At 43.4% G+C, this 10,414-nt stretch overlaps 1 protein-coding gene across 1 annotated transcript in view; it reads right to left on the reverse strand.

Moving 5' to 3' along the window:
- sema3b (sema domain, immunoglobulin domain (Ig), short basic domain, secreted, (semaphorin) 3B) overlaps window positions 1-10,188 on the reverse strand; it is a 64,269-nt gene extending 54,081 nt beyond the window's left edge. The window contains exon 1 of the mRNA XM_056385224.1: window positions 9,664-10,188. The gene's annotated coding sequence lies outside the window, so the exon portion shown is untranslated. The remainder of the gene's footprint in view (window positions 1-9,663) is intronic.
- Window positions 10,189-10,414: the final 226 nt, after the last annotated feature.

The following is a 10,414-nucleotide window of genomic DNA, read 5'->3' on the forward strand; positions in this document are numbered from 1 at the left end:
AGGGGGGGGGGGGGGTGTCGCCCTCAGGTAGACGTCATCGGTGACTCACCTCTGACACTGACCTGATCAGCTGATTCCTGACCTGCTTGTACCTGCTCATTATTTAAACATTCAATTTCCCTCAGCTCTGAGATGAAGTGAGGAGCTGAGGAAAGAGAAGAAGAGAAGCAGAGGACAGGAGATGAAGATGTTTAGAGATGAAGTGAGAGAAGAAAAGATTGAAAACAGAGAATAAAGTGATCAGGCAATGAACTAACTGAGTTTGTAACTGACTTCAAAACTCTTCCTCCTCATCCTCCTGTTCCTCTCTCTCCTCCTCTTCTTTGTAACCGTCATTAACATCTGACATGTCAGCATCAGTCAGACATATTGTCCCAGTCTGTTCATGTATGTGCACATTCAGATCATATACATATATATAGATGTATATATATATATATATATATATATATATAATTCACTAACACTCCTTTAATCAGCAGGACACACACACACCTAAAGAGGGAGCAGTATATAGGCCTATAGAGCCTCAAGCATGAAAGATTGATTGAACACAAAACAATATAAACAATATAAACAATATAAATAATATAAACAATATAAACAATATAAATAATATAAACAATATAAACAATATAAATAATATAAACAATATAAACAATATAAAGGCTAAAATCCACAGCTCTTTCATTTAGTTGATGAACAGCAGGAAGAGAAACATCTCAGATTCTCAGTCTGACACTGAGACTTTGAGATTGTGAGACAATCAATGACAAAATGTCTTTGTTCTCCATCTGTTTGCACACACACACACACACACACACACACACACACACACACACACACACACACACACACACACACACACACACACACACACACACACACACACACACACACACACACACACACACAGAGACACGCCCCTCATGGTCCCCAGGTGCAGTGTGTGTGGAGATGGAGGCTCTCTGAAGGTGAACCCCATGGTGAGTGAAGGCGGGTGCTGTGCTCTTTGAGTGTGTGTGTGTGTGTGTGTGTGTGTGTGTGAGAGTGTGTGTGTGTGTGTGTGTGTGTGTGTGTGTGTGTGTGTGTGTGTGTGTGTGTGTGTGTGTGTGTGTGTGTGTGTCCTTTCATGCGTTCAGTGTGTAACGTCTGTATTTGAGGCAGCCATGTTGCATGATACAAACGGTGCAACAAGACAAAGAAAAATAGAGATGGAGGAAGTTCCTCCTTAAACTTGTACAGTTAGAAAATAAATGAAACTAAAAACAAATGAATGAGGATAGACTGACAGAGAGCGGGGGGGGGGGGGGGGGGGTAGCTTTTATCTGGAGGAGGAGAAGCCAAATTAGAAATGTGGCATGATCCCCCTCCTCCTGGGACTGAGTCAATTAGCCTGCTGGAGGAGCTGCCAAGAGGAGGGGGAGGGGGTCAGTAAAGAAGGTGGTGGGGGGCGGACTGGTGAGACAGGAGAGGCCAAGGGCGTAGGCAAGGGTGGGGGTGGGGGGGAGGGGGACAGTATATATAGCATGTATACATGGACGCTCTTCACAGGGTTGATGGTTCAATTCCCAGCTCCTCCTGTCTGACACCACTGAGACACTGGACCAGCATCCAGCTGGTAGCTCATGGCTATCACTGTGTGTGTGTGTGTGTGTGTGTGTGTGTGTGTGTGTGTGTGTGTGTGTGTGTGTGTGTGTGTGTGTGTGTGTGTGTGTGTGTGAGTGTGAGTGACAGCCAGATTATAAAGCAGTAAAATTCATTGTGATTAAGACAAAATTAATCTGAAGACATCAGCTGTTTTCTTTGCAAACAGTTATTAATTAATGAAAAATAAAACTTGCTAATGAAGATAATGACTGCACCTCCATCCTCCAATGAGAGGATGGACCAGATCAATCACCGCACCAAACACTGGCTTCACAATAAGAGTCTTGAAAAAACTGGCTTCAGAATAAGAGTCCTGGTAATGGAAATAAAAAAATCAGCAGCAGCTGAAAAACAAATACTCTCTCTCTCCCTCTGTCTCTCTCACTCTCTCTCTCTCTCTCACTCTCTCTGTCTCTCACTCTCTCTGTCTCTCTCTCACTCTCTGTCTCTCCCTCTGTCTCTCTCTCACTCTCTCTCTCTCTCACTCTCTCTGTCTCTCCCTCTGTCTCTCACTCTCTCTGTCTCTCTCTCTGTCTCACTCTCACTCTCTGTCTCTCTCCTCTCTCTCTGTCTGTCTCTCTCTCTCTGTCTCTCCCTCTGTCTCTCTCTCTCTCTCTCTCTCTCTCTCTCTCTGTCTCTCTTTCCGTGTGTGATTGGAGCAGCTGCAGAACAGGAGTGAGCAGGATTGCAGGTGGGGAGGGAGGAACTGAGGGGGAGGGAGGAATGGAAGAGGAGGGAGGAACAGGCCGTGGAAATGAGTGAAGACCTGAGGAGTTGGAAGAAGAAGAACAAGGACGAAGCAACAACAAAATAAAGACTAAAAGGTTTCAATCATTCACTAGTTTACAGCTGACACTGTGTGTGTGTGTGTGTGTGTGTGTGTGTGTGTGTGTGTGTGTGTCTGTGTGTGTGTGTGGTATCATCAGCAGTGGCAGCAGAGGATGGCAGGTGACTTGAGTGACAGGTAAAAGGGGGAGGAGAGGAGACTGTACTGCACGCGCTCAGTAGCGTGTCACCAGGCCTGTGTCTCCTCTCTTATCTGACAGGCACACTGCAGAACAGCCCCGAGCTCTGTGTGTGTGTGTGTGTGTGTGTGTGTGTGTGTGTGTGTGTGTGTTGTGTGTGTGTCAGAGATGGTGAGAATCTCGCTATTTTTCTATCTTCCTGTGTAAAGCCTCCTAATTCCACATCACCTTCAACACTGCATGACCGTTTGAGGTGATAGGACAAGCCTGCACGCATGCACGCATGCATGCACATGCACGCACACACACACACACACACACACACACACACACATACACACAAATCAAGAGTGCAATTACAGGTCAGTCTGGCAAAGAAGAAGCTGTTCTGCAACAGTGACAGAGCTGAGCATCAGGAAGAACGAAGAAATTAGGAAGGACAGGAAGTGTGTGTGTGTGTGTGTGTGTGTGTGTGTGTGTGCGCGCGTGTGTGTGTGTGTGTGTGTGTGTAAGGCACTGAAGGAACTGAAGGTCACGATAGTCAAAGTAACCTGTACACTCCTCTAACCTGAGCTTTACTTCTTCATATGAAGTCACTGATGAATCTGTGAGTGAATGGGAGGAATCCTTCAAACCTGGCAACCATGACCTCATGGCTCCTCACCTGTTCACTGTCATGGCTCCTCACCTGTTCACTGCACTGAATAACGTTTTCCACAACGGTTCAAAACATTTGTCCATCGTTTGTTTCTGTCATTACAGAACCTTTAGCTAACATGACCAGATGTACGATAAGCTGGAAATGACATCACCAAAGTCTCCAAAATCCTCCAGACCATCAGGGACCTGATCTAAAACTAGCTAATCTAACTTGTTCGCCAGTTAACCAGTTCACTAGTTAACCCAATCACATCCGGGTACATTCATCCATTCACTGAGAGTGAACTCAGACTGACCTTCATTTAACCAAACCTAACCCTAACCCGTCAGCCATGTTGAAGTGAACATATATCAACGACCAGAGATACACAGTGCTCATTAACCTCATTGATCCTCATTAACCTCATTGATCCTCATTAACCTCATTGATCCTCATTAATCCTCATTAACCTCATTGATCCTCATTAATCCCATTAATCCTCATTAACCTCATTGATCCTCATTAATCCCATTAATCCTCATTAACCTCATTGATCCTCATTAATCCTCATTAATCCTCATTAACCTCATTGATCCTCATTGATCCTCATTAACCTCATTGATCCTCATTAATCCCATTAATCCTCATTAACCTCATTGATCCTCATTAATCCCATTAATCCTCATTAACCTCATTGATCCTCATTGATCCCATTAATCCTCATTAACCTCATTGATCCGCATTAATCCCATTAATCCTCATTAACCTCATTGATCCTCATTAATCCCATTAATCCTCATTAACCTCATTGATCCGCATTAATCCCATTAATCCTCATTAACCTCATTGATCCTCATTAATCCTCATTAACCTCATTGATCCTCATTAATCCCATTAATCCTCATTAACCTCATTAATCCCATTAATCCTCATTAATCATCATTAACCTCATTGATCCTCATTAATCCCATTAATCCTCATTAACCTCATTGATCCTCATTAATCCCATTAATCCTCATTAACCTCATTGATCCTCATTAATCCCATTAATCCTCATTAACCTCATTGATCCTCATTGATCCCATTAATCTTCATTAATCCCTATTAACCTCATTGATCCTCATTAATCCCATTAATCCTCATTAATCCTCATTATCCCATTAATCCTCATTAACCTCAAGCCTCATTAATCCTCATTAACCTAAGTGATCCTCATTAATCCCAACTGATCCTCATTACCAGGTTTTTTGTCTCTGACATCATCACCGAGTGAGTTTCCATCCACTTGTTTTTATTTTTGTTTACATTTTCAATTTGGGCATAAAACATTTAGATAAAAATGGAGTTAAAATGTATGTCTTTTTATTGTCATTTAATGTTTTTTCTCATCTTTTAATGTCTTTTCTCGTCTTTTAATGTTTTTTAGTGTCTTTCAATGTCTTTCCTCATCTTTTAATGTCAACTCTTGTCTTTTAATGTCTGTACTTGTCTTTTAATGTCTTTTAATGTTTTGTCTTGTGTTTTAATGTCTTTTGATGTCTATTCTTGTCTTTTATTGTTTTTAATGTCTTTTCTTGTCTTTCTCTATAAGAACCCATCCTGATGTATTTTTGTTCTTTATCTTTTCAGACTTTAAAAGCTTGACCATCAGTCAAAATGTCCTCTCCTCTGTTATCTGAGTCAGTGAATCTAACAACCTGTGGCCACCTTTTCCACCCAGTGATGAATTAGTGAAATGATCTTCACTGACCTCAGGTTCAGCTCTTCTCATGTGTGTAGGTTATCTGCACAGATCACATGACGCCTCTGAAACATGGATCTATCATCTTCTATTATCTCCAACATACTCAGGATTCCTGCCGACGGGTTCTGCTCATTTACTGAATGATTGAAGGTTTAATGAACTTCTTTCATATGCACTAAATATGAAACACTGGAAATCAATGTATAAAAATATTCTGTAGTTTGATCATCAGTTGGATTATTTACAGGAGAATATTCAGTTACCACCTGAGGAGAATACATCATTTAAACTGATCATGTGACATATATACATGAGAACACACACACACACACACACACACACCACACACACACACACACACACACACACACACACACACACACACACACACACACACACAACACACACACACACACACACACACACACACACACACACACACACACACTTCATTAGCTGTGACTTCTGAATCAAGGTCAAGTATCATGTTTTTTTTTGTTTTTTTTTAAATCAGAAAGATCGAAAAAACAAAAACTAAATAAATGAGATGAAGTGATGAAAGTTTGATGTGAACAGCCTTTTGCTCTTTATCTGAATCTGTCCCCTCTGGCTGTTTGAGGACGAGTCAATATTTAAAGAGACAGAGACACAGAGACGCTCATGAAATATTACAAAGAACTGACATCACTGCCCAGTGTCTCTCTACCTCTCTCTCTCTCTTTCTCTCTGTCTCTTTCTCTCTCTCTCTCTACCTCTCTCTCTCTCTTTCTCTCTACCTCTCTCTCTCTCTTTGTCTCTCTCTCTCTCTCTTTCTCTGTCTCTCTCTCTCTCTGTCTCCCTCTCTTTATCTCTCTGTCTGTCTCTCTCTACCACTCTCTGTCTCTCTCTCTGACTATCTGTCTCTCTCTCTGTCTCTCTCTCTCTCTCTGTCTCTCTCTCTGTCTCTCTCTCTCTCTCTCTGTCTCTCTCTCTGACTATCTGTCTCTCTCTCTGTCTCTCTTTCTCTCTCTCTCTGTCTCTCTCTACCACTCTCTGCCTCTCTCTCTCTCTCCCTCTCCCTCTCTTATGATGTATACAGTATATACCTGTACATGTTATATTGCCATACATGGTGTTTCCTGTTTCTGCTGACGTGATCTACCCAATATAAACTATCTGTTATATAAACCAGTGTAACTCTTGGTGCGTCACACATTTGTTTCCTGTTTTCTGCTGACATTGTGTTTCAGGCGGAGGAAAGGGTTAACAGGTTAATGGGTTTTTCCACTGAGGGGGGGTTGAAATGGGGGTTAATGGGTTTTAAGGTGTGGCAGCCTTCACCATAAAGGATCTGAGGTGGTCGATCCATCAGCAGGTAATCAGCAGAGCGGCCTTGAACCAACAGGAGCTGTTAGCCACTCTGCTGGAAGCTGATTGGACAGAGAAGGGAACACAACCTGTGACCAGGTGAGAGCTGAGTTCATGTCCGTCTGTCCTGACGAAACAGAAAGTGATGGGGTTCAAAACAGAGTGCGTGGAATACACAGTAGAAGAAGCGCTATAGGTGTTTAACATGAGCAGACTGACACCTGACACCTGACCACTGACACCTGACACCGGGCCCCTGACCACTGACACCTGACACCGGGCCCCTGACCACTGACACCTGACCCCTGACACCTGACCCCTTGCAACTGACACTTGACCACTGTCACCTGACCCCTGACACCTGACCCCTTGCAACTGACACTTGACCACTGTCACCTGACCCCTTCCAACTGACACCTGACCACTGACACCTGACCCCTTGCAATTGACACTTGACCACTGTCACCTGACCCCTTCCAACTGACACCTGACCCCTGACCCCTTGCAACTGACACCTGACACCTGATCACTTCCAACTGACACCTGACCACTGACACCTGACACCTGACCACTGACACCTGACCCCTGAACTCATCCAGATTACAGACGAAGGATTGACCCATAGATATAATGAGGAAACATTTTCGGCTCCTAATGAAAATTCCACCTTAAATCGTATGCTCTGTCTGGGTTTTATATTTCTGCTTTAACAGACGCGTGACAAAGAGTTTCATTGGATCACAGGACATCACATGACCTGCAGTTCCACCTGTGGCCACTACATCTGTATCTCTGCAACAGGGAGGAGCTTCACTTCACTCCACAAATATTTCACACTAATCAGAAATAAAAAATAGAATACAAGTAAACAAACATAATAAAAGTGATGGGGGAAATGGGGCTAGAGGTCCAGTCACTAATAACAACAACAATATAATGCCTCAATCCTAAAAGCCTAAAAAGGAAAAACATCTGTCCCATCAGTCGATATATTAATTTAATAGGCAAGATACACAATCAGGAATAAATGGTAGATAGCACCTGTGCACCCCTCACTACAACTTCATCTTTAAGTTTACCTTTTTTCCCTGTATAAGCTTTTTCTGGTTGTGTGTGTGTGTGAGGGAAGGTCAGTTGGAATAAGGTCTGTCTGTCGTTTAGCTTCAACACAACAGCTTACACCATACACAGTGTCTGCTTCACAGTGTGAGACAGATACAGCTGATTGAATGTTTAATGACATATGGAGTTAGAGGCTAACAGGCTAACGCTCATTGAAACAGAGGAAAGAGACCAACAGTATAATATTATGGAGCCAATTAATGAATTATGAATAATTAATTAATATAAGTGCACATAAAATGTTATGTGTGTTATAGTTAGTTCAGTTAACCTTTCATTTCATTTCAATATAAATCTAAGACAGTTGAAGGGGCTCCTTCATGTTTAACGGCCGAACATTCAGTCTCTAAACTCCTGGTCACTGAGACACAGTTGGACACGCGATGGACAGTCCCGTGTCTCAGCTGGCGTCTACATTACACACAACACAACTCCAGTGACAGGTCGGCCCGAGAGTTAGGTGACTTATGCTAGTAGCACAAGCTAGTTATGTTCGTAGCATTAGCTAATGTAGCCTAAAGCAGAGATGAGGGCTGGTTCTTCTTTCTAACCCCTCACCCTCAAATCTTTTCGTCTCGTCTCAGATGACATCACCAGAGGCAGTTTATCAGACGGTGTGTAGCGCCCCCCCGCAGCCACCAAGGGTTAATACAACTGTTTAAACAAGCGCACACGAGGCTCAACACCAGGTAACAGTTCCTCTACAGTGAAAAATATATAAAACCCTCAGAGCTACAGTCACTGCTGGAGGTTACCTGTCACCTGAGATGTCACCATGACGACAGAACAAGACGTCTGTGTCTGACCTACAACCGACATGTCACACCTTGTTGGGCCGTCCGCTGGTGAATGAAGGGTTAATGTGAGGGTTCAACAGTGTGGTAATGGAGGGGTTTGTGGGCAGGCCGGGGGGGGGGGGGGGGGGGGGGGGGCACTTTGAGACCTGGATTACAGGACTCAATAGGTGAGCTGAGAGACAACGTGTACACCTGTGAGCCTGACAACAGGTATACACACACTGACACATAAACACATATGTGCACACACACTGGTGACCACTGGGTAAAAGTAGATGCTGATACAACGTGATGGTGAGAAAGAAGGAGAAATTTAAAAGGAGAAGATGAAGAGTGAGGAGGATGACGAGGAGATGAAGTGTCAGGAGGAGGATGAGGAGAAGATGAAGAGGAGGAGGATGAGGAGAACTGGCTGGATTGTGGTCGTGGGATTTCAGCAGAAACCTGCAGAAAAGTGAATGAGATTAGAGAACAAAAGTGTCAGAGTGTGAGGGGGGGGGGGGGGGGGGACCTTCAAATCTTCTGTATGTCCATTGCTTTCTTTATTCACCACTCATTTATATTCCAGTTAAAATACATGTATTGATTTATTGTTGGAGAGCCTAAAGACAAAAACATCCTGTTTCCAAACAGAGAATGTCTTTCTGTTCTTCATGTGGAAATATTAAAGTTCCTGTCTCTGCTAAAGCAACAACAAGAATAATGATGATTCATAACATTATTACTATTATTATTATTATTATTATAATTAATAATAATAATAATAATAACAATAATAACAATAATAACAATAATAATAATAATAATAATATCATTGTTATTATTATTATCATTATTGTTATTATTCTCTCCAAGTCCAAAGCGTCAGGAAATAAAACGTCCAACACACACACTCGAACGTGAAAACTCTCTCTCCTGATTCATGATCTGATGAATCAACCACTGATCAAATCAACTTCAACACACCAAACCACTAAATGTTCACTTCAATATACAGGTCCACACACACACACACACGCACACACACACTGTCCAGTGTGTGTGTGCGTGTGTGTGTTTTACTGAAGGAAGTCACCCTAATGATCAACACAGATATGAAACCACAGACATAGCAGAGTTCACACACGCACACACACACACACACACACACACACACACACACACACACACACACACACACACAGTGTCTAATCCAGTCCAGTACAAACACCTACAGGGTATTTCCCAGCTTCACACTGAATTCATTCCACTTGTTCAGTTTTATTAAGAACTAAAGACAAAACAAACACAGACAGTTCACTGTCACACAACTTCCCTCATCGGGTTCTCATCAGACTCATCAGACTAAAGCTGGTAAAGACAGAGACTGATCCTGACAGAGAACAGACAGACTCTCACCTTCATCATCAGCTTCATCAGCAGCTTCCTGTCTCAGTCCTCATTCACTTTCCACTCTGCAGGTGCCTCATGGTCCAATAGTCCACAGTCTGTGTGATACTCCCTCTGAGTCCCGACCACATTCAGATCACCACAAGAAAACCAGTGTGTGTGTGAGTGTGTGTGAGTGTGTGTGTGTGAGTGTGAGTGTGTGTGTGTGTGTGTCCAAAGGTCCTGGAATTCCTGAGTCCTGCGCTAAAAGAGCAGCGTGGTCGAGCTCCCTCTCTCTCTCTCTCTCTCTCTGCTCTGCTTTTCTTTCTCCTCTCGCTCCCGGCCGTCGGAGAGGAGGGAGGACGGTCAGGGGGAGGGACGAAGACACAAGCTGCTTTCAGCCAACTCTTTCTCTCCCTCTCTCTCCTCCTCCTCTTCTCTTCCTCTCTCTCCTCTTCTTCTCTTCCTCTGTCTCTTTCTTTTAGTCTAACTTTTACGCTCTGTCATTTGCCTTGTTTCCTGTGACACTCTTTCACTGCTCAGCAAGGCATGAAAGCAAAGCTCCCTGTGTCAAACACACACACACACACACACACACACACACACACACACACACACCCTGCGCTTTCTTTCAGGGCCACTCCCTCTGCCACAGTCCAGAGGTAAAGTCACTCCCTCGCTCTGTCACCAGCTCACACACTGTTTCTGCTGCTACTATGATTCAGCTTGATCCTCAGTGTGTGTGTGTGTGTGTGTGTGTGTGTGTGTGTGTGTGTGTCTA

The sequence above is a fragment of the Seriola aureovittata genome, chromosome 9, assembly GCF_021018895.1.
Source record: "Seriola aureovittata isolate HTS-2021-v1 ecotype China chromosome 9, ASM2101889v1, whole genome shotgun sequence".
In the NCBI taxonomy this organism is placed as follows: domain Eukaryota; kingdom Metazoa; phylum Chordata; class Actinopteri; order Carangiformes; family Carangidae; genus Seriola; species Seriola aureovittata.